The sequence below is a fragment of the Callithrix jacchus genome, chromosome 14 (genome assembly GCF_049354715.1).
Source record: "Callithrix jacchus isolate 240 chromosome 14, calJac240_pri, whole genome shotgun sequence".
In the NCBI taxonomy this organism is placed as follows: Eukaryota; Metazoa; Chordata; class Mammalia; order Primates; family Cebidae; genus Callithrix; species Callithrix jacchus.
The window spans coordinates 96,561,482-96,580,761 of NC_133515.1; the positions used below are offsets into that span (position 1 = coordinate 96,561,482).

The 19,280-nt window shown below is 38.5% G+C and overlaps 1 long non-coding RNA gene across 1 annotated transcript in view; it reads right to left on the bottom strand.

Annotated features, from left to right (window-relative positions):
* Positions 1–17,708, bottom strand: part of LOC144579181 (uncharacterized) — a 386,572-nt gene extending 368,864 nt beyond the window's left edge. The window contains exons 1-2 of the long non-coding RNA XR_013526149.1: positions 17,134–17,708; positions 12,203–12,330 (exon numbers count right to left, since the gene is read on the bottom strand). This is a non-coding gene — a long non-coding RNA (uncharacterized LOC144579181). The remainder of the gene's footprint in view (positions 1–12,202; positions 12,331–17,133) is intronic.
* Between the last annotated feature and the right edge of the window lie 1,572 nt (positions 17,709–19,280).

Below are 19,280 nucleotides of genomic sequence, written 5' to 3' on the forward strand. Positions count from 1 at the left end.
TAAATTCATTTTTTTTCCTGAATCAGGGACATATCCAGCTTTAAAATTTACAAAGCAACTTCTTCCACCTTTAAGTAATGATTACAAATGTACCTGAAGCTTAAGAATTCTAATCTCAGGAGAGAGATCCAAGATGGCTGATTACTAGCAGCTCAGGATTGTAGCTCCCAGTGAAAGTGCAGAGAACGAGAGGATGCCACACTTTCAAATTTTTCTTGCTCACGGACCAGGTGATTTCCAGTGAAGGAGCCCTACGGGTTGCCAGGGCGACTCTTGTGGCCAGTGCAGTGGTTCTTGGTACAGAGTAAATGGGACTGGGTCCCCTTTTGGTCAAAGTTCAGAGCTCCAGGAAGGCAGAGTCACTTATTCAGCTTATTGAAAAAGGGACTCAAGAAGGAAGCCAGACTGGAGAATCCCAGGCAGAAAAGCACTGAATCTTGAGGCTGTTGTTTTAGCTGGTGCAGTGGGTTGCTCAGATTTCAGCACTGGGAATAAACAAGCTGGATGTCCACTCAGAGACCTAATTTGATAGTTGGTAATTACAAAGATGACAGGTGGATAAATTTACAATGATGGGAAGAAACCAGTGTAAAAAGGCTGAGAATACCCAAAACCAGAAAGTCTCTCCCTCTACAGGGGATCACAGTTCCTCATCAACAAGGGAACAAGGCCTGATGGAGAATGAGTGTGTTCCATTAACAGATTTAGGCTTCAGAAGGTGGATAATAAGAAACTTCTGTCAGTTAAAAGAACATGTTCTAGCCCAATGTAAAGAAACTAAGAACAGTCGAATTGATCAAGCAGAAGAAAGGATATCAGAGGTCGAAGACCAACTTAATGAAATAAAACAAGAAGACAAGAATAGAGAAGAAAGAGTAAAAAGGAATGAGCAAAGTATCCAAGAAATATGGTACTATGTGAAAAGACCTAATTTATGTTTGATAGGTGTACCTGAATATCATGAAGAGAATGAATCCAAGCTGGAAAATATTCTTCAGGATACTATTTAGGAAAACTTTCCTAACCTAGTAAGGCAGGACAATACTCAACTCCAGGTAATACAGAGAACATCATAAAGATATTCCTCAAGTAGAGCAACCCCAAGACACATAATTGTTAGATTCACCAGGGTTGAAATAAAGGAGAAAATTCTAAGGGCAGCTAGAGAGAAAGGTCAGGTTACCCATAAAGGGAAGCCTATCAGACTCACAGCAGATCTCTCAGCAGAAACCCCACAAACTAGAAGAGAGTGGGGGTCAATATTCAATATCCTCAAAGAAAAGAATTTTCAACCCAGAATCTCATATCCAGCCAAACTAAGCTTCATAAATGAAGGAAAAATAAATTTTTTCATGTACAAGCAAGCACTCAGAGATTTTATCACCACCAGGCCTGCTTTACAAGAGCTTCTGAAAGAAGTACTATACACAGAAAGGAACAACCAGTATCAGTCATCCCAAAAACTTACCAAAAGGTAAAGAGTATCTCCATAATGAAGAATCTTTATCAACTAATGGGCAAAATAGCCAGCTAGCATTAAATGAGAATATTAAACTCATAAATATCAATACTAATCCTAAATTTAAATGGATTAAATGCCCCAATCAAAGACACAGACAGGCAGATTGAATAAAAAGTCAAAACCCACTGGCACGCTGTATCCAGATCCATCTCATAAGCAAGGACACACAAAGACTCAAAACAAAAGGTTGGTGGAAGGCTTATCAATCAAATGGAGAGCAAAAAAAAAAAAAACAAAAAAACAAAATAGGAGTTGTAACTTTCATCTCTGACAAAATAGACTTTAATAGTAACAAAGACTAAAAGAAACAAAGAAGGACATTACATAATGGTAAAAGGATCAATGCAACACCAGGAGTCAATGATCATACATATATATGCACCCAATATAGGAGCACCCAGATACATAAGACAAGTTCTTAATGACTTATAAAGAGACTTGGACTCCCGCACAATAATAGTGAGAGACTCTTGACACCACATTGTTAATATTCGATGGATCGACGAGATAGAAAATTAACAGGGATATCTATGATTTGAACTCAGACCTGGAACAAGTAAACTCAGTGAATATTTACAGAATTCTTCACCCCAAGTCCACAGAACATAGATTTTTCTCAGTATCACATTACACCTATTTTGAAAGTGACCACATAATTGGAAGTAAATCACTCTTCTGCATTTGCATAGCATTTCACAGACTTAAATGAAATATTGGTTGGCTGTTTGTTTGTTATTTTCTCCCCTTATTCCTTCCTGTCTCTGCTGTTAAACACAATTATCGGCATAAAGGATGTTTGTTAACACCCATTTTTAGATTGCATTCCAGCCTGGGCAATAGAGCAAGATTCCTATTACTTCTCCCCCTTTCTCTTTCTCTTTCTTTAAAAAAAAAAAAGAATTCTAATCTCAAAAGTAAATATTTAATAAAAGTTATTTCCACATAATCTCTACTACCAAGAAACATATTTAGATGGCACCTAATGAACATCAAAATTAGAGACATTTCCTTAGCTTTAACCTCTAAAATGACCAGGGGAGAAAAAACAACCATAACAACACATTCCAATGAATGAATTTCATTTTTCCAATTTTCTGTCATGTTTTATGTTTATGGTATCAAAATATAAAAAGGACACCACATTAAAAGCCAGTTCTAAGATTAAGAGCATTTATATAATGCAATAATGAAGTGGATTTATTATAAATTTTACTACAATTCTGTTTGGGTTTAATGCCAGGAAAAATCCTTTCTCCTACTCAATGTACATAGTTTAACTTCAGTGAATGTACTAAAACTGATAGCATCCACTCTTAAGATATAAGCTAGCACTATGTCTGTAGAATTGATAAGGAAATTAATTTCTCTAAAACAAAGTCCAAAGAAAAAGATAAAAAAGGAAATGGCACACTTTATTCTTTATGCTTTTAGATGACAATTAAAGCCTTGGGATTAATTGTCTACCATTTGAACGACCTGATTTTTTACAAAATAAAGTTATCTTAGGAATTTCCTACTTCAAAACTGAGATGATGTTCTCAATTTAAAGTGTAAAATCTGCATTTAAACCACACACCAATTTTTAAGACACCAGTTATAAACCAGAAACATACTTAAAAACGGATATAGAAAATTGATTGCTAATTATCTCACCAATCTCTGTGTCTTTGCTTTGATGTTGTAAATCAATATCAGAAAGCATAGAATAAAATGGCTTTCCTTTAATTTTCTTTTACTTTATATATTTCCAAGTCTTAATATGTAGTATTAAGTCAGCCAAATAGAAAAGCCAAATAGACACATGTGCGCGCGTGTGCACGTGCACACACACACACACACACACACACACTCTCTCAAATGTATTCCGATCTTTGAACCCACCCTGTATCCCAGAATGCCAAATATAATGATTTCCAGGGCTCTAGTATTCTCTCCCTGTACTACATCAAGTCGCTTTTCCCTAGGATAGATCGGAAGAAAACTAGTATGAAAACATCAACTTAAGAACAGTCGATAAAAGGGTAGTAAAAAGTTGTATTTGTATAATGGCCAAATTGAAGCATCTAAAGGTCCCAAGAGACAACTACATCCTGTATACTGCTCCCCAAAGAATGACACTTGCGATAATTTGTATTTAATTTCTAGGTTCAGCTTCCATCTTTGTTGAAATGTAAAAACCCCAATTTTACAAGATTTCTTCCCAGTACAAAAAATAAGGGTCCAATAAACATGGATGCATTTTAAACAGAACATTAAGGAAAGCTAACAAGCACCAAGGAATCCTTTATTTCACAAGCTAGTAATTCCTACTATTTATCCTGAAAATGTTACCTCATTCTTCTTCTCATTCATGTATTGCTTTTGTTATTTTACTCTGCTCTAAAGATTTTTTTCTATTGAATTATTTTTTCTATTTTATTCTACAAATAATCACTGGTGACCCATTATGTTCCATACATATACTAGTTACACAGATAGAAATACGCATTGATATAAGCCAAGGTCCCTTTCTTCAAGCAACTCAGTTTAGTGAGGAAGGCAGATAAGTAAACAGGCATTTATAACTCATACTTTATGCATTAGCTTCCAATATCATTGCCAAAAGCAAAGGACCAGAATTAGAAATTCTCCCACTCTTGGCTTCTGCCTTACTGATTCAATTAGCTTAAAAATTTGCTGAAACACTTAGCTTGTTTTTCATATTTTCCTAAGCATAATGGAACAATCTAGGCCTCACTCTATAAAAGGCTGAACAAGGTCTGCCTTACCCCTGAGAAAAGTCAGGCCTAAAAGGCAGTAACATCTAGCCACCCAGCAGGAATGCTTTCAGGGTTGGATCATGTTTTTATTCTTGCAATCCACCATTTAAGAGCTACTGTGGTTTTCTGAAGTTCCATTTGTGGGGCATTAAACGTGTAGGCATTCCTCTTTATACTGCATTATGCTACATTACACAACCATATTCCAAAGTTTTTACCTTTTCCTCTCTAAAATAAAAGGCATCTAAGCTTCAGGGCAAAATGTTCATGGTACTGTATTTTAATACCCTGCTACTTTCAAGATGAAGCAAAATAACCTCAGAACTGTACAAAAACCAGCCAACATTCCACAGCAAAATTCACTGTAAATATCTGATTTTGGTAAGGAATTTCTAAGATAGCTGTTTGATTGAATCACTGCAAGACACTACTTCCTCTGCAAAGGCTTTCAAAATTTAAATAAACTTACCATGCCCATCAGCTGTTTGTTTACAAAAGTAGTCGACTTGTTTTCCTCCTTGGCAGGATGAATGACTTACACTAGAATTATATTGCAAGGAAAGAATGATTTGACATGTTTGCCATCATATCAAATTTGAAGTATATCAGCTAAAAGTAAATTTAATGCAAAAGTCAATATGAAACATGAAACTTCAGCCACTCTTGGATTCTTCATGTTTTAAAAACCATACAATCCAAATTTCATTGTAGAACAACAATAAAAACTAGAGCTGGAAGAAAACGTGGAGATCAAGTGGAAGCAAATAATTTTACAAAAGACACAACTGGAGGTCAAATAGGTTAAGTAACTGGCCCAAGGTAATAAGTCTCAGTCTTAGTCAAACCATGACAAAAGCCAAAGCCAATGATTCCCAGTCCAATTATTTTAATGGCTACCAGGTTATAATGATTGATTTACACACATAGCACAGCATCCTTCTAGGCCATAGCCAGTAAGCAGAACTCACACAGAACCAGAATCTTTGTCCACAGCTTCATAGTACTTCTCAGGATCAAGCACAAATCCTTAAAGTCCATGATTAAGGACACCTTATGTCTAAAAACTAGATGAAAAGGATCTGGAGCATGCAGGCAGGGAGAAGATAGGCATAGTCCAAGGATGGTCACATTGGAACAGAAATTAAGTAAAAAGCCAGGCACCCTCTTTGGCTCAGCATGTTGCCTGGTCTTTTCACCAGCAGGGGATCCTTCTCTTTGAAAGGCCTTTTCAGTTTCCCTAAAATCTATTGCAGCATATAGAGAAACTCATGCCAGAATGAACCACAGGATGGCAGCTTGGAGATGTGGAACAAAGTGGGAGATGGGATTCAAACCAGTGCTCACCTACATCAGGCTTTAGCATATGACCTATTCTAAATCTGCACTAGAGTAAATCTCACTCAAGTGCTACTAATGAGAACAGATTCTAGTGATGACCCAGATTTCCTTGCCACCATCCCAGAGAGCATCCTTTATCCTCTGTATTCAGACTTCTTCATACTCTTGCAAGTAAAATATACTCCCATCTCCACAAATTGTGCATGCCATATTTTGCTTTTTTCCATATCCATTCACCAAAATTCACACTTTCTGTAAACTCCTTTTCATGTCTCTCTTTCTCCATGTGGCTTTCCCAATCTCTAAATCTAGCATAAACTCTAGGTTTTGTTCATATAGTATTTTTCTTTGTGCTTCTCTGTCACATTTAATGTCTTTTTTTTCTTGGAAATAATTCCCACAGGAGAGTCTCCCAATGGGATCACAAAGGGCTGAGTCTGATTCATCTTTCTAATCTTTCAGTGTCTAGCACAATGCTTGGCACATAGTCTCCATAAACATTTGCTGAGTTGACTCTAGTTAACACACACTCTAGAATTACAGAAGCCCTGGGATTATTCATTGCCGATGCTAATCTTAGTATTTCTGGCACAGTAGCAATTTCACTTTATTCTTCTGTTCCTTTTATCCTATCTTTTTTTATCTTATTATTTTTATTTTTATTCTGATCTTGATCAAGATCTCAGAAAAGTACTGTCTATAAAATGTGTCAACATATATAGACAGACTTGGCTGCTGTGTGAGGTGTACAAGTCTTGGCTCCATTTGGTACTTCATGAGATAGCATCTCCTGTCTTAAATCAACCAAGATTCTGAGTAGCAGAGAAAATCTCTGACCATGCATCTTTCTGCCGTGGAAAATATAAATTATGCCTGACCATTAAGACATAAAGTAACCTTAGAAATGCAGGAAGCTATAAATTTCCCTGGAAATGTTTTAATCTCTCACTATCAGTTCTTCCTTGGAACATAATCAAAGTGTATCCTATTTTAAAAAGCCCTTATGGGTTTCTTCTTAGCAGAATGCTTTGTTTCACATGAATGTCTAGGATGGAGCAAAAGCCATTTGTGTTTTAGTGTAACATCTCAGAAGGATGTATTTCATTTTCTCAATTAAATTGTGACCCGCTACAAATTCATGTTCTGTTTCTGAGTAAAAGAACTTTGAGAAACAATGGCCATTTCACATACAAAACTTTATCGCAAAATACTATTGTGTAAAATTGTCCAAACAACTCTACTAATACAGCTGTTCAAACATCTGGATTACTCCATCACAAAAATCTCTCTCCCTATGAGCCTTCTCCCAGGAGCACATCCTACACCCAGGTCTTTGTGATAAGTGATGACAGTAGACACACCAGTTCTCCAGCTTAGAATTACTAGTTCCCTATCATTGCAATGAATAGAATCCTGTTGAAGAAGTTCTCATGTACTAGGATAAACAAAACGTATTTATTTATCTACAAAGAGAGCACAATACTCAAACAAAATTTATTACTTACCATGTTTACCCTAAAATATATCTATATGTGTGCATTTACATAAATTTACGCATGTAGATATATTTATTTATATATATTCACCTCCCAACATCCAGGCTGTCAAAAGTCTCTTAATTCCTCATAACCTGGTTGTGAACTTTACTGTAAAATGAACGATCACATTTATATTTGGTTTCAAAAACTGTTCATAAAATACTTTTAGTGTCTTACAAAGTATGTGGTTTATATTATTATAAAAGGAAGAAGCATAAGTGAGACATTTTATAAAAATCATTTTATGAGAGAAATTTTATAAAAATCCAGCCTTGCATATGCAAACATTTCTATAAACTCAACAGAAGTGAGTCCCAAGTATTCTGAGTATAGCTCAGTGTGCAAGTTCATTGAAAGCAGGAACTAGGTCTATTTGGGTGTGTATTCCTAGTACTGAGTCCAAAAATAATTGTGTAACTAAGTCTCTGGTGTCTGTTGGTTTTGATTTTTCATGTTGGTAGGTGGAGGCATAGATCCCTCTGACCACATTGTAGCCACTCAATCAGAAAACAACTCCTGAACAGAGAGTAGGTAAAGCAACTTTGGAAATCAAATAAGAATGTTTCTGAAAGTATACTGGAAATATTAAAAAGCACGCCAAATAGAAGAATAACATGCTTTAATATCTGGGCCAGAGGAATTAGAAGAGTCATTGAACACATTTTCCTGATTCTGAAGCCTTGTATGATATTCAGGTTTCATCTGCAGCATGTTACAAAGTGTGTAGGACAATAAAGTAGTGGTGATGAGAAGCCTAAATAATATAAAATACTATTTTCTGCAGTTCTGGGAAGGAAAGAGAAAAAGAAATTCAAGAACTTGAAGATCGTGCCAAAAATTCCATTGTGGAAGGAGGACACTGTCTCCAAAGCAGCGAGTGCCTCCCACTTCTCTATTCTGATATACAACCCGTCACCAACTTTGTTAAAACTATTTCTCATCCGATGCAACAACCTAAGGATCTAATCTCAACTAATTCTGGGGAATTGCCACATATCTTAGGGCAATTGAGAAAAGGTCATTTCATTTTTAAGGCAGCATGAGCAAAAATGTCATCTGAAGGAGTCTAGAAGAAAAAGTTAAAGAAATTAGGCGTCACAAATGAACAGTCCTTCTTCTTCAGTGTCTTAGAGGGAGAATGAAAGAGTCTGGGGCCAGATAAGGAGCCCAAGCCAGAGATACTGTAGCATTTTATATCTTGAGGTTACCAGGAGGGTGGAAAGAGAGGCCAGCATGGAGGAGTGAAGCAAGCCCTAGGCCAAGTAGCATGGGAGAAATGTGTGAGGTTCGTCCTCAGAGGCTGTGGGATGAGAATAGAGAAAGAAAAGGGGGGCAAGCCAGTGAAAGTGTCTAGGGCTACTTGAGAATATCAGATTTCTTCCTGAGAACAATGGGTCCCCATTCACAATGACAGACTCTAAATCAAGAAGAAACTAGAAATAGTCAGATAGACCACAGGGAGATTGCTACCAAGAGCCCTTTCTCTCCAAGCAAGATATGCTAGTTATTTCAAATTGTTTCAGTGTTGGAATGAAATACATTTGCAACCTTGGGAGATATAAAGCAAAAAGTAGAGGAAGTCTAAATTTGGGAGTTAATTGAAGAGTAGAAAATATAATTTTCAAGACTTGAATGTGGAGGTGGGGGAGAATGGAAGAAGAGGTTGTAAAATTACACCTGGGATGTGCCATTTGTTCAGGTCCCAGAGGGAGAGGTGTGCTGGAATTGGCTGTGATGAGCCAAGGCTGTATCCACCAATCTCTGTAAGTGCAAGAGAAATTCAGAACATTCCAGGAGAAAGCATAATGAGGCTACAAACAGGGACCAGGGGACTCTCCCAGTTTCACATCTCTCAGTAAACATTCAGGACATTGGAAAGTATGTGAGCCTGTTTTTCTCATCTAGTTGAGAAAGGTGAATTGTAGCATGACAGTTCTCCTGCTATTAGGTTGCAAAGAATAAATATTTCCTCCTCTTTCCAGCTCTCAAAATTTAAGAAGTCTCTTCAGAACTTTGAGCAAGAAATTCAAGGATATATTTGTTCTTTATGCTCTAAGTTTCCAGCTCTTAAAAGATGCTTGCTCTCTCTCAAGGAATCCAAACAGAATCTGTGTCTCTTTCTCACTGTGTGTGCCCCCATCACAAATGTCTATGGCACAAGCATGAACATAAATAAAGGGCTGGAGCTGCTACTCTATATTTTCATGTAATTGACAAGGCCTATTTCAGAATTGTAGAGTTGGCTGGTTTGCTGAGGACAACAGTGATAATTGTAATAAAAAGACTGATAAACGTAGCACTTATTGAATGCAAGATGTCATTCTAAGATATCAAGATATCCACATTTCATCCTTACAATCCTATGTGGGAGGCATATACACTTATTATCCATGTTTATTTTGGGTTTGCTGATTCCTTTATTTATGTAGGAGGTAGGGGGAAGGATGCAGAAGAAAATTACCTATAGGAAAAGGGTTGAGAAGGATCTGCAGGGACTGAACCAGAAAGCAGTGACACTGTTTTCACGGTTGGAAAGAAACAGGGTACATTTGTAAGTACCTAGTGTGAGTTTTGTAATAAAAACTACCTTATGAATAAGCATGATGGAATACTTAGTACTGCTTAGTACATTCATACATGTCTCTACCATCTTGAGATTTTTGTATACACCATATATGATCTGTTTTTATAAATGTATAGCATGTAAAAAAAGTTTCTTCTTGTAATAAGTACAGCATTTAAACACAAAACCAGCATGGCCCAGTCACATTCCAACTGAAAACCCAGAGAAAGAAAGGCCAGCAGCATAAGCCCCAGCCCCTGCCCTGCTTGGTGGACCTGATGGTCCTGGCAGTGTATTGCTCCTGTTTTACAAATGAGGAATCTGTGGCACTGAGAGAGTAAATTTTGCCCAAGATCACATACTAAGATTTGTACTCAAGAAGATTGGTGTGAGAACTAATAATATCAAACACTAGGTAATAACTTGTTAATTTCCATCTAAGTGCAAAAGAGGCTCTTGGGGACTATGGAATAGAATGTCTTCTGTAAACTAAAGAGAAAAAAGCTTTCTTCATTTCCTAGGCATTTTCCTCTGAGTTCCCACAATAGCAAACATTCACTTACATTAACCCATGGGACATTGCCCCAAATATCTGTTTAAATATCAGCTTCTCTGCTATCTGTGAGCCACTTAAGAGCAGTCACTATGTTTTTGGTTTCAGCATTCTTAAAGTCTAGCATAGGGCTTTGCACATCATAGGTACTCTCTACATCTTGTTAAAGAAATTAGTACATTCAAGTCACATTATTTTTAAGAATTTACTGCATTCCTATGATTAGCCTGTAAATATGCTAAGCACTGTAGATAACAAACTGAGTTGGTTATAGCTCCTGCTTTCAAGATACTTGTAATATAATTGGAAGATTAGATGAGTAAATTGAAAAATTCACTAGAGAATCAAAATATCCTTTGACAGAGTAAACTATGCAGTGTTAGGGGAACATAAAGAAATAGCATAAACCTAGCCTGAGGCTGTCAATGAAAACTTCCTAAAAGAGGTTGTAAAAGACCCTCTGGGAATTATACCAACATCAGGGCTAGCATAGATATAGACCAGAAAAAAACATGGGGGCATTTGTGCACTTTAGAATGATTGGATGCTGGGGTTGCACAGGTCATGAGGCAGTCCACTGGAAAAGAATACTAAAAATGCAACCAGAAGTCAAAATTAATGGGCAGTGAATGTTCAAAAATTAAATGTCCTTCCCAAAGATTATGGGGACTCACTGGTGTGTGGCAAGCAGGCAGTACAATGGCGCTAAAAGAGATTATCCCTCTTATGATGAGTCATCAACAGGAAAGATGGCATGTTTTCTTGTTGAGAACATGCTGAGAGAAGAGAAAGGGAAAGGGCCTTTTAGGCATGAGGAGGGGGTTACAGCAAGAGCAAAGGAGCCAAGAGTCAAATTGGAGGACAGGAAAGGGCAGAGAAATGGAAGGTATCACAGAGTGGAAGGTATCACTTTTGGCATTAGACAGAACTTACACAAATCTCAGCTCTTTCACAGAGTGTTTGTATGACTTTGAGCAACTTGTCTAAATACTCCATGCCTCAATTTTTCTTTCTGTGTTCTAGAAATAATATCACTCTATGAAATTGATATGAGGATTAACTAATATATGAGATGTTCAACTAGAAAAGAAGGTAAGGATTTCCCTATATTATGATGACCGGACTGCAAAAGAACAGATACATAATACAGAGAAGCCCTTATCTTTCCTTCCAGCTGAGCATATTATATTTTCTCATTTAATATTCATATCAATCTTATATGGTTGGTGATAGTCTTGTCATAGAACTCAGGATACAATGATGAGCGGCACTCTCCTTCATTACCAGCACCTGCCCCATCCCATTCAAAGTGCTTTTTGCTTTGTGTTGAACCCCTGGATCCTGGTACTGCATCACCTAAGGTACACTGAGGACCTCAGCTGGTTACTAAGCCCACGATGCCTCAACAGCATTACATTCCAAGACACTCAGCACCACTAGGCAAAAATTTGCTCACTACCTATACCTCATTTGGGATTCTCACTTCGAGTAGTCTGTTACCCATCATCTGGATGGACCAGACAGCTATCAACCATACTAGCTTGAAAATGTCAGAAGTTTCAGTTACTCATTTTCAACCCACACCCACTCTTCACATTCCCAAGCACATCGTTTTATTTTTTTTAATGTTTTTTTGAAATTAGTCAGCCATAGTGGCACCTATTTGTAGTCCTAGCTATCGGGGGTGCAGGGGCTGAGGCAAGAGGATTACTTGAGCCCCAGGAGTTCAAAGCTGCAGGCAGCTATGACTATGCCACTGAACTCCAGCCTGGGTGACAGAATGAGACCCTATGTCTTACATAATAAATAAATAGCTTTTTGTTTCAATCACTATAAAAGTAACCAGGAAATTAAATAGACTTCTGGTTTTCCCAGCTCAGCCACCTCACCTTAGGTGATGGGTTAATCTGTCTCTGGTCCCACAATTACCTGTCTACTCCTGGGTACATGGTATGCTAATAGGGCAAGCAGGTACACAGTGGCTTCTCTGATTTGGAGGAGAGGCTCTACGCGCAAATCCATCCAGGAGGCTAATCTTGACTTTCCATGGATGATGGCTGGGAAGAGAAAAGAAATAGAGCAGAGAGAGATGCTTAGACCCCAGTCTGTGGCTGTCTTTCATCAAAACTTAATTGGGTATTTCCTTTATCTGTGCTTTCAACAAGCAAACTTTAAGTACCAAGTATGCTGTCTCAGTACACAATAACTTTTAATGATCTGTACATATTAGGAGAAACCCCAGCCCTCATAGCATATGTAAACAGTTTTATAAAATAGAGTCCTAAATGCTAAAAGGTACTGAATAAAAGGTCAAAATAGGAAAACACAAAAAGACAGCAAGTATTATCACAGTGAACAACTGCCTTGAATAATAAATTGTTATACTGAGTGCTTTAGTGTGTTAGCTCACTTAATTATCCTAACAATATTATTACAAATATACTATTATTATCTCCATTTTACATATGAAGAAGGTGAGGCTCAGACCTTAAGACTCTTTATAGCCTTGCACTTAAGGGAAGACAAGCGTATAGACTGTTGAGTCTATGCAGTCTATGGATGGACCTGAGAAAGGATACAGCAACACCTCACTTCACACAATCATCTAAATCTCCTGTAAACAAAAAGGGGCCAGAACAAATCTAGCAGATTCTGAGATTAGTTTTCAGCTTCTGCTCTTCCATTACAGGTTCTCATATGACACAGATTGACTGTAGTCTGAGGAGTACCAGACTTTAGAGAGAGCCACTTGAGAATAAACTCCTCCTTCCTTTTTTTCCCTCTTGATGTCCACTGCCTTAGTCCAGGATATCTTTACCTTTTGCCTGAATTATTGCAACAGCTTCCTCACAGTCCTGAGTGGCTCCATTCCATTGTTCTGTTTTAATTTGTTAAACTTTTATTGAGGTATAATTTACATATAACAAAAATATAAAACATTCAGAATTTAAGTGTTCAGTTTGATGAGTTTTGACACCTGTATAATATATATCCATGTAACTAAAATCCAACACAAGACAAGATATAAAATATTTCTATCAGCCCAGAAACCTTCCTTATTCTTTCTCTAGTCAACTCCTTCTGTTTCTCAGAGGCATACTTTTTTCTTTTTTTTTTTTTTTGAGATGGGGTTTCACTCTTGTTACCCAGGCTGGAGTGCAATGACACAATCTCGGCTCACAGCAACCTCCGCCTCTTGGATTCAAGAGATTCTCCTGCGTCAGCCTCCTGAGTACCTTTGATTATAGGTGCTGCCACCATGCCCAGTTAACTTTTAGTATTTTTAATAGAGACGGAGTTTCACCACGTTGGCCAGGCTAGTCTTGAACTCCTGGCCTCAGGTGATCTGCCCTCCTCGGTCTCCCAAAATGCTTGGATTACAGGCATGAGCCACTGTGCACAGCCCAGAGGCACAATTTTTATCACCATAGATTCATTTTGCTTGTTTGGGGACTTCATGCAAATGTATCCTACAGTTGTGTATCATTTTGCGTCTAACTTATTTCATACAACATAGTATTCTTTGTGATTAGTACAGGGCTGTTGTATGTAACAGTAATTTGCTCCCTTTTATGGGGTGGGTATTATTCCACTATATTAACACACCAGTTTGTTGATCCATTCATCAATCAATGGGTATTTGGAATGCTTCCAATTTAAGCTTTTATGATTAAGGCTGCTTAAAGATTTTTGTACAAGTCTTTTGTGGACATATATTTTTATTTATATTTGTTAAATATCAAAAAAAAAAGAAGGCAAAACAGAATGCTGCCTCATACAGTAAATGTGTATTTAGGATTATGAGAAACTGCCTGCTTAAGTGGTGGAATCACTTTATCTTCCCATCAACAATCAATGAGAGCTCCAAGGATGCCACATTCTTATCAATATTGAATATGGTTTTTTTTGATGCTAGTTATTCTAGTAGATGAAAATTACTCCTTGTGGTTTTCATTTTCATTGGTACATATTTATATACTCATTGGCCATATGTGGGTCTTCTATTTCTAAATGTCTGTTCCTTTTTATTGGGTTGCTGGTCCTTTAATTCTTTGCAGAAGTTTTTTCTATAATTTGGATACAAGTTCTGGGTCAAATATATTTATTGTAAATACTTTCTCCCCGTTTAGTAGCTTGCTAATTTATTTTCTTTTTTGTATCTTCTGAAGAACAGAAAATTTTTATTTTGATGAAGTACAATTTATTTTTTCTTTGATATTATATGCTTTTTGCAATCTAAAAAATTGTTTTCTACCCATGAAATCCTAAGGTTGCCCAATTATCCTCCTGTGTCTTAATTAGAAAGTTGAACAGTTTTAAATTTTCCTATAAAATTGTAATTTATCTTGAGTTATTTTTTATTATACTACAGTATGAGGCAAGGATTGAAATTCGGGGGTTTTTATGTGACTAGACAGTTTTTCTAGGACCATTTATAAAAATACGTTAATTTCCTCCTTTAAATTAACTTGAAACCTTTGTTAAAAAAATCAGTTCATTATGGATGTGTAGGTATATTTCTGTTTTATTTGACATAGTTTTGGTACTTATGCTGATATCATCCATTCTTTTGATTCTTCTGTAGCTTCACAGTATAATTGGAATACGTCTTTTTTTCCCTTTTCTCTCCTTTCCCTCTTACCTTCCTTCCTGACTTTCCTTTTTTGTTTCCTTCTTTTTCAGTTTTTTGGGACTTTTCTGATATCTCATAGTTATTGATTCTAATCTACTACTCTTGTGGCCAGAAACATATTCTGTGTGATTTCAGGTCCTTGAAATGCATTGTGATTTGTTTTATGACCTTGCATATGATGAATGCTTTATATAAACTTTAGAACGGAATACAGATTTTAAATGCTGAATGTGGTGTTTTATAATTGTCAGTTGTAGTCACATTGTTGATAATATTGTTCATTTGCATGTTATATCTTTTCCATTCTAATTCTTTCAGTCTGTGTCTTTAAAGTTCATTTAAATAAATGGCTTATTCTTTTTTGTCCCACACAAAGATCAGTTTTTAATAGTTTTTTTTGAAAAGCTTTGCCTCTGTATTCCTTCTAGCAGATTCAGGTGTTTATGAAGTATTTCATTCCAGCGTGAAGAACTCTTCAGTTTCTTATACCACAGGTGTGCAGGAAACCAATTAGCATTTGTCTATCTGAAAAGGCCATTATGTTGCTTCGTTTTGAAGGCTAACTTGCTTATATTTCATATTTCATAATATTATATGATTCTGGATAAACTTTTTTTTCCTGTCAGCATTTTAGAGATACTCCATTGTGTTCTGGCCTGCATTGCTTCTGAAGAGACGCCAACTGTTATTCCTGCTTTTGGTCTCAAACACACAGTATGTCCCTCCACAGTGTGTTTGCTTGTGTAACAGAAGGCAGGCATGAGGCTAAACCAATCTGAACTGTAGTTGATCTGCCTGGGTTTTATTGCAGATCTGGTTAGATGGTTTTGACTGGCTTCAAGTGATTTGACCACAGGATTAGGGCTCTTAGATCAATATGGCTTAGAATCTGAGCATGGTCAGACTCTGAAAGACCTTTAAGCTTTATAGCCCAGCCTGCAGATTTCTAAACCAGGGTGGTCTCTTCCTATTTTATAGCCTACTAGCCAACCCTCTAAGTCACTGAGTTCTCTTTGCATTCTGGGCTCCTGATCTGGGGTTTGGGGCTTCAGTATATCCCTTCTCTGCTCATTCCCTTCCCCCAGCCTTCCGTGGACATCTGAAGCACTTTCTACAAAGGTCTGACGAACTGCAGAAGGCTGCCTCTCAGGACTTCTGCCCCATCCAGTTTTCTGCAAGCTTCTACTTTGCACTTAGCAAAGCTCTGTGTGCCCTGGATGAATCTCACTGCTCTCCTACTTGAACCCCAGACTTCTATAAGCTGCTTTTATACACATGGGGAATGAAGGTTGTGCCTCAGAGTAATCTTCTTTAGCTCTTGTGACATTCCCCTAGCCTTCAGCCTTCTATGTCTCAGCTCTCCATGAATACCCATAGGTAAAGGTTAATGGATAGGTAGAGACATTCTGTGACTGGGGGTCCTCAGTATTCTGATCCTTATGCCAGGACACATGTAGCCATTAAGAATGCATTAAGTCTCCTCCATTAGTATTCCTTATATCCCCAGAAGTTATCTTTTAACTTGTTCTATCTATTAACAGTCTATTTCAATATATTCTATCAATATCTGAGAAGTCTTAAAAGTCTCCAACTATATGTCAGTTGTCGTTCCATGTATTAACCACTTATTCATAAAGGGAAAATTTTAAATTTTCTAAATTTTCGTTCCATGTCTTTTTCATCAACATGAAAAGATAAAAATAAAATTGTGCAATGATCAGACCATGGAATACTACACCACTGAAACTTCAAAATTAGAGCTGCAGCTGTTTTTAACTGGCTATCTTGGCCCATGAAGCAGGGCCAAATAGCCAATTAGAAACAGCTGCAGTCTGTGGTGCTCATGGAGACGAATGAACCGGGAGAGTTAATCCAGCACCTTCAACTGAAATATCTACGTACTCACATTGGGACTGATGAGAGAAACAACTTGAATCACAGAAAATGAAGAAAAGCAGGGTGGGGTGGGCCAGGAGCAACAGGGAGCCAAGGGAACCCCCACTCCCAGCCAAGGGAAGAGGTGAGTGAATGTTTGACCCCTGGGAAACCACAGATCCCCTTGTGAGCCTACACTACCAGAGCCTGGGTCTGACACACAGAGCTGTGGCTTGGAGTCTCGGCAGAGCAGCTGCTCAGGCACACACAGAGACCCAGGAGCTGTACACACTTCTATCTCAGGATTCCCAACAAAGGTGTCTGCAACGCAGGCAAGGTGTGAGATACATACCCCTAGGAAGCTGGCTGAATTCAGATGGCCGAGCAGCATCAGTCTGCAGGTTCTACTTTGATAGCACCTCACAAGATAAGACCCAATGGCTTGGAATTCCAGACAGCCACCAGCAACATTGTGGAGCCTGCCTGAAACAGGATGGAGCCCCTGGAAGGAGGGGTGAGCTGCCATCTCTGCTGTTTGGTCGACTTAGCCATTCCAGCCTGCAGGCTTTAGAGAGTCCAAGTAGTTCACATGAAGAAGGGTCCCTCCAACACAGCACAGCTGCTTTGCCAGAACGTGGCCAGACTGCTTCTTTAAGCTGAACCCATCTGATCCATTCCTCCTCACTGGGCGGGACATCCCAGCTGGTGCCTCCAGTCATCCTACACACATGTATTCTATGAACAGAGTTCTGATCTCTCCCTAAGATGGAGTGCTCAGGGGCAGGTCAGGCTGCCACCTTGGTTGTTTGGATGATTTAGCTGATCCAGCCTGCAGGCTTTGCAGAGTCCAAGGTGACAGAGGCAGAGGTGGTTCCCCAGCATGATGTGGCTGTTTTGTCTAGGTGTGACCAGGCTGCTTCGTTAAGTGGGACCCTGATTCTCTCCTCCTCATTGGGTGGGTCCTCCCACCCAGGGCCTCTTCCCCCGCCCCCACCCCCGCCCCACCCCCACCCCCCTCGCCCCACTGCAATGTTCTACAGCTGACAGAGTTCTAATCTCTCCCTGGAACAGAGTGCCTAGGGGTCAGGGCAGGCCACGACCTTGGCTGATTGTTTGGGCATCTCAGCTGGTCCAGCCTGTGGGCCTTGGTGAGCCCAAACAAATTGAAGGCTTAATTGGTATCTCCAACACAACACAGCTGCTCTACCAAAAAGTAGCCAGACTGCTTCTTTAAGCAGGTCTCTGATCCTATTCCTCCTGCCTGGGTGAGACCTTGAAACTGAGGTTTCCAGCCACCTTATAGAGGTGCATTCAAGCTGGTAGCAGGTCAGTAATCCCTTGGGATGGAGATTCCGGAGGAAAGGGCAGGCTGCCATCTTTGTTATTTTGCAGGCTTCACTGGTGATACCTACAAGTATAGGAAAAACCAAGATGACTAGGGTCTGGAGTGGACCTGCAGCAAACTACAGCTGCCCTATGGAAGAGTGGCCAGACTGTTGAATGAGAAACAATGAAAACACACCAAAAAACAACATAAGGTCAATGACCTCAAAGATCAAAGATAGATAAGCTCAAAAAGATGAGAAAGGATCTGCACAAAAACACTAAAAATTCAAAAAGCCAGAGTGCCCCTTTCCTCCAAATGATTTCAACACCTCTACAGCAAGAGTACAGAACTGGGGTCAGGCTGAGATGGCTGAAATGACAGAAGCAGGCTTCAGAATGTGGGTAAAAATGAACTTCACTGTATTATTCAGGGTTCTAGTCTTTCCATGTTCTTCTGCCTGCTTTTTATTCTGGTCTTGCTGGTAGCTGATTAGATGGTGCCTACCAGACAGAGGGTGGGTCTGCCTTTACCAGTCCACTGACTCAACACAACTTGTTTGGCCACTCAACTTGTTTGGCAACACCCTCACACACACACCCAGGAACAATACCTTGTATCCTTCAATCAAATCAAGTTGACACTCAATATTAACCATTACACTCACTGAGCTAAACAAGCACGTTGTAACCCAATGCATGGAAGCTAAAAATCATGATGAAACAATGCAGGAGCTGACAGCCAAATTAGCCAGTATAGAAAGGAACATAACTGATCTGATAGAGCTGAAAAACACACTACGAGATCTTCACAATGCAATCACAAGTATTAATAGTAGAATAGACCAAATGGTAGAAAGAATCTCAGAGCTTGAAGACTATCTTTTTGAAATAAGACAGTCAGACAAGAATACAGAAAAAAAGAATAAAAAGGAATGAACAAAACCCCCAAGAAAGATGGGATTATGTAGAGACTGAATCTACAACTGATTGGAGTACCTGAAAGAGACAGGGAGAATGGCATCAGTGTGGAAAACATACTTCAGGCTATCACCCAGGAAAACTTTTCCAACTTAGTAAGACAGGCCAACATTCAAATTCAGCAAATGCAGAACCCAGTAAAAGGCTCTATGATCATCCCCAATGTACATAATCATCAGATTCTATAAGGTTGAA